The 5,724-nt window shown below is 35.0% G+C and overlaps 2 non-coding genes across 2 annotated transcripts; both read left to right on the top strand.

Annotated features, from left to right (window-relative positions):
• Positions 1–565: 565 nt before the first annotated feature.
• Positions 566–2,560, top strand: LOC122625399. Its single transcript, XR_006326571.1, has one exon. It is a non-coding gene; the product is annotated as a small subunit ribosomal RNA (ribosomal RNA).
• Positions 2,561–3,348: 788 nt separating this feature from the next.
• LOC122625412 lies at positions 3,349–3,527 on the top strand. The gene has a single exon (XR_006326582.1). It is a non-coding gene; the product is annotated as a 5.8S ribosomal RNA (ribosomal RNA).
• The last annotated feature ends 2,197 nt before the right edge of the window (positions 3,528–5,724 follow it).

Here is a 5,724-nt window from a genome sequence, read left to right as displayed (position 1 = left end):
ACAAATCGTTTCCATATATTATCGTTAATTTTTGGATGCAGGCAAATATATTATTATTTATTACCTGTCATAAAGTTGGAAGTGTTTATATCGTTACCCGCGGTATAATAAAATTTTGGAAAATTACAAATTTTATATATAAATCATCATATGCGCTCGGTTTTATGTTATATATTACCAGAGAGTTATATGGAAAAAGATAAATTTTAAATTTATCATCAAAATGCAAATGATTTAGCTCAATATTTATATTGGTTAAACAAAAATTGTACATGTGTGGATACAATAATTATGTATGTTGGAAACAAAATGATATTTTAGAATGAAATATGTATAATATAAATAAAAAATTATGGAAATATATATATATATAAAACAAGAATGGAATTTACGAATACGAATACGAATGCTATATAAAAATGGCCGTAATCGAATTAAAATAGATTTAAAACCCAAAGGCAAATTTTATAATAAGAAATGGAATTATATAAAATGGAAATCTATAATATTTATATTACTTATTTCAATTCAAAAAATATGAATGAAATATGAAAAAAGAAACATTATTCTGGTTGATCCTGCCAGTAGTTATATGCTTGTCTCAAAGATTAAGCCATGCATGTCTAAGTACACACGAATTAAAAGTGAAACCGCAAAAGGCTCATTATATCAGTTATGGTTCCTTAGATCGTTAACAGTTACTTGGATAACTGTGGTAATTCTAGAGCTAATACATGCAATTAAAACATGAACCTTATGGGACATGTGCTTTTATTAGGCTAAAACCAAGCGATCGCAAGATCGTTATATTGGTTGAACTCTAGATAACATGCAGATCGTATGGTCTTGTACCGACGACAGATCTTTCAAATGTCTGCCCTATCAACTTTTGATGGTAGTATCTAGGACTACCATGGTTGCAACGGGTAACGGGGAATCAGGGTTCGATTCCGGAGAGGGAGCCTGAGAAACGGCTACCACATCTAAGGAAGGCAGCAGGCGCGTAAATTACCCACTCCCAGCTCGGGGAGGTAGTGACGAAAAATAACAATACAGGACTCATATCCGAGGCCCTGTAATTGGAATGAGTACACTTTAAATCCTTTAACAAGGACCAATTGGAGGGCAAGTCTGGTGCCAGCAGCCGCGGTAATTCCAGCTCCAATAGCGTATATTAAAGTTGTTGCGGTTAAAACGTTCGTAGTTGAACTTGTGCTTCATACGGGTAGTACAACTTACAATTGTGGTTAGTACTATACCTTTATGTATGTAAGCGTATTACCGGTGGAGTTCTTATATGTGTTTAAATACTTGTATTTTTTCATATGTTCCTCCTATTTAAAAACCTGCATTAGTGCTCTTAAACGAGTGTTATTGTGGGCCGGTACTATTACTTTGAACAAATTAGAGTGCTTAAAGCAGGCTTCAAATGCCTGAATATTCTGTGCATGGGATAATGAAATAAGACCTCTGTTCTGCTTTCATTGGTTTTCAGATCAAGAGGTAATGATTAATAGAAGCAGTTTGGGGGCATTAGTATTACGACGCGAGAGGTGAAATTCTTGGACCGTCGTAAGACTAACTTAAGCGAAAGCATTTGCCAAAGATGTTTTCATTAATCAAGAACGAAAGTTAGAGGTTCGAAGGCGATCAGATACCGCCCTAGTTCTAACCATAAACGATGCCAGCTAGCAATTGGGTGTAGCTACTTTTATGGCTCTCTCAGTCGCTTCCCGGGAAACCAAAGCTTTTGGGCTCCGGGGGAAGTATGGTTGCAAAGCTGAAACTTAAAGGAATTGACGGAAGGGCACCACCAGGAGTGGAGCCTGCGGCTTAATTTGACTCAACACGGGAAAACTTACCAGGTCCGAACATAAGTGTGTAAGACAGATTGATAGCTCTTTCTCGAATCTATGGGTGGTGGTGCATGGCCGTTCTTAGTTCGTGGAGTGATTTGTCTGGTTAATTCCGATAACGAACGAGACTCAAATATATTAAATAGATATCTTCAGGATTATGGTGCTGAAGCTTATATAGCCTTCATTCATGGTGGCAGTAAAATGTTTATTGTGTTTGAATGTGTTTATGTAAGTGGAGCCGTACCTGTTGGTTTGTCCCATTATAAGGACACTAGCTTCTTAAATGGACAAATTGCGTCTAGCAATAATGAGATTGAGCAATAACAGGTCTGTGATGCCCTTAGATGTCCTGGGCTGCACGCGCGCTACAATGAAAGTATCAACGTGTATTTCCTAGACCGAGAGGTCCGGGTAAACCGCTGAACCACTTTCATGCTTGGGATTGTGAACTGAAACTGTTCACATGAACTTGGAATTCCCAGTAAGTGTGAGTCATTAACTCGCATTGATTACGTCCCTGCCCTTTGTACACACCGCCCGTCGCTACTACCGATTGAATTATTTAGTGAGGTCTCCGGACGTGATCACTGTGACGCCTTGCGTGTTACGGTTGTTTCGCAAAAGTTGACCGAACTTGATTATTTAGAGGAAGTAAAAGTCGTAACAAGGTTTCCGTAGGTGAACCTGCGGAAGGATCATTATTGTATAATATCCTTACCGTTAATAAACATTTGTTATAATACAAATAAATTGAATTTACCAAAAACCAAATTTACCAAATTACAATGAGATCAATTTACAAAAGCACATGATTTATGATTATTTACAAAAGCAATTATATATGACTATTATCGAACACAATAATTCAATTGATTCAAAGAATCAAAAATCAAATTAAAATGATGATCTGGTTTTCCTATCCAAACATCATAAAATGTGGTTTGCCACCACATTGGGTTATATGTGACTGCGGTCCACATTAATCCACATAAGTTAAAAATTGTGATTGGGGACCACAAGATATTGTGTGTGAAGTTTTGCGGATTCACAACAAAATAATATGATTTATATATTGCTTTAAAATAAAAATAAACAATGTGTTTCCTAAAAATTCGAAAATGGACAATCGAATTTTTAAAATTTGTGTGTATATGGACCATAATATACACGCGTTGCGAATATGTATTGTTCATCTTAGTTATGAGCATACGTTGGCTAATGCAACAACCTAAAATATACAATGTTGTACCTGGCATCCATCAGGTTAATGTTTTATATAAAATGCAGTATGTATCGCCCATATTGGTAATTATAAATAAAATGGTAATTATATGATACATATTGTTTATATGAAACTAAGACATTTCGCAGCATTTATTTTAGGTATAAAAATACATTTATTGAAGGAATTGATATATGCCATAAAATGGTGTATTTTTAATTTCTTTCAATAAAAACAATATTGACATTATATAGAAATGAATTATAAAACTCTAAGCGGTGGATCACTCGGCTCATGGGTCGATGAAGAACGCAGCAAACTGTGCGTCATCGTGTGAACTGCAGGACACATGAACATCGACATTTTGAACGCATATCGCAGTCCATGCTGTTATGTACTTTAATTAATTTTATAGTGCTGCTTGGACTACATATGGTTGAGGGTTGTAAGACTATGCTAATTAAGTTGTTTATAAATTTTTATAAGCATATGGTATATTATTGGATAAAATAATAATTTTATTCATAATATTAAAAACTGTATATGAAAAACATTATCCTCACATTTGAATGTGAAAAACGAAGAGAAATATTTTCTTTTTCAATCAAATAATACTGAGAAATGTCTAGCATAAAAAATTGAATTATTTTTCATCTAGGATTGTCTCTTATTAATGATTCGGAAATAGAAAAATTTGGTTATGTTATTTTCTTCGTTGGTTCGTTAATGGAAAATACTAAGCTACAAAAAATAATGGAAATTATTACAACGAATTTAATAAAATGTTTTATCATTATATATAAAGAATTAATAGCAATAAAAAGTTATATACAACCTCAACTCATATGGGACTACCCCCTGAATTTAAGCATATTAATTAGGGGAGGAAAAGAAACTAACAAGGATTTTCTTAGTAGCGGCGAGCGAAAAGAAAACAGTTCAGCACTAAGTCACTTTGTCTATATGGCAAATGTGAGATGCAGTGTATGGAGCGTCAATATTCTAGTATGAGAAATTAACGATTTAAGTCCTTCTTAAATGAGGCCATTTACCCATAGAGGGTGCCAGGCCCGTATAACGTTAATGATTACTAGATGATGTTTCCAAAGAGTCGTGTTGCTTGATAGTGCAGCACTAAGTGGGTGGTAAACTCCATCTAAAACTAAATATAACCATGAGACCGATAGTAAACAAGTACCGTGAGGGAAAGTTGAAAAGAACTCTGAATAGAGAGTTAAACAGTACGTGAAACTGCTTAGAGGTTAAGCCCGATGAACCTGAATATCCGTTATGGAAAATTCATCATTAAAATTGTAATATTTAAATAATATTATGAGGATAGTGTGCATTTTTTCCATATAAGGACATTGTAATCTATTAGCATATCCCAAATTTATCATAAAATATAACTTATAGTTTATTCAAATTAAAGTGCTTGCATTTTAACACAGAATAAATGTTATTAATTTGATAAAGTGCTGATAGATTTATATGATTACAGTGCGTTAATTTTTCGGAATTATATAATGGCATAATTATCATTGATTTTTATGTTTATTATATGCACTTGTATGATTAACACTGCGAAAGATTCAGGATACCTTCGACCAAGGAGTCTAACATATGTGCAAGTTATTGGGATATAAACCTAATAGCGTAATTAACTTGACTACTAATGGGATTAGTTTTTTAACTATTTATAGCTAATTAACACAATCCCGGGGCGTTCTATATAGTTATGTATAATGTATATTTATATTATTTATGCCTCTAACTGGAACGTACCTTGAGCATATATGCTGTGACCCGAAAGATGGTGAACTATACTTGATCAGGTTGAAGTCAGGGGAAACCCTGATGGAAGACCGAAACAGTTCTGACGTGCAAATCGATTGTCAGAATTGAGTATAGGGGCGAAAGACCAATCGAACCATCTAGTAGCTGGTTCCTTCCGAAGTTTCCCTCAGGATAGCTGGTGCATTTTAATATTATATAAAATAATCTTATCTGGTAAAGCGAATGATTAGAGGCCTTAGGGTCGAAACGATCTTAACCTATTCTCAAACTTTAAATGGGTAAGAACCTTAACTTTCTTGATATGAAGTTCAAGGTTATGATATAATGTGCCCAGTGGGCCACTTTTGGTAAGCAGAACTGGCGCTGTGGGATGAACCAAACGTAATGTTACGGTGCCCAAATTAACAACTCATGCAGATACCATGAAAGGCGTTGGTTGCTTAAAACAGCAGGACGGTGATCATGGAAGTCGAAATCCGCTAAGGAGTGTGTAACAACTCACCTGCCGAAGCAACTAGCCCTTAAAATGGATGGCGCTTAAGTTGTATACCTATACATTACCGCTAAAGTAGATGATTTATATTACTTGTGATATAAATTTTGAAACTTTAGTGAGTAGGAAGGTACAATGGTATGCGTAGAAGTGTTTGGCGTAAGCCTGCATGGAGCTGCCATTGGTACAGATCTTGGTGGTAGTAGCAAATAATCGAATGAGACCTTGGAGGACTGAAGTGGAGAAGGGTTTCGTGTGAACAGTGGTTGATCACGAGTTAGTCGGTCCTAAGTTCAAGGCGAAAGCCGAAAATTTTCAAGTAAAACAAAAATGCCAAACTACATACAAAAAGC

This window comes from Drosophila teissieri, chromosome X, assembly GCF_016746235.2.
Source record: "Drosophila teissieri strain GT53w chromosome X, Prin_Dtei_1.1, whole genome shotgun sequence".
Classification (NCBI taxonomy): domain Eukaryota; kingdom Metazoa; phylum Arthropoda; class Insecta; order Diptera; family Drosophilidae; genus Drosophila; species Drosophila teissieri.
Note: the sequence above shows the minus strand (reverse complement) of the source record. Positions and strands in the feature narration are given on the sequence as shown.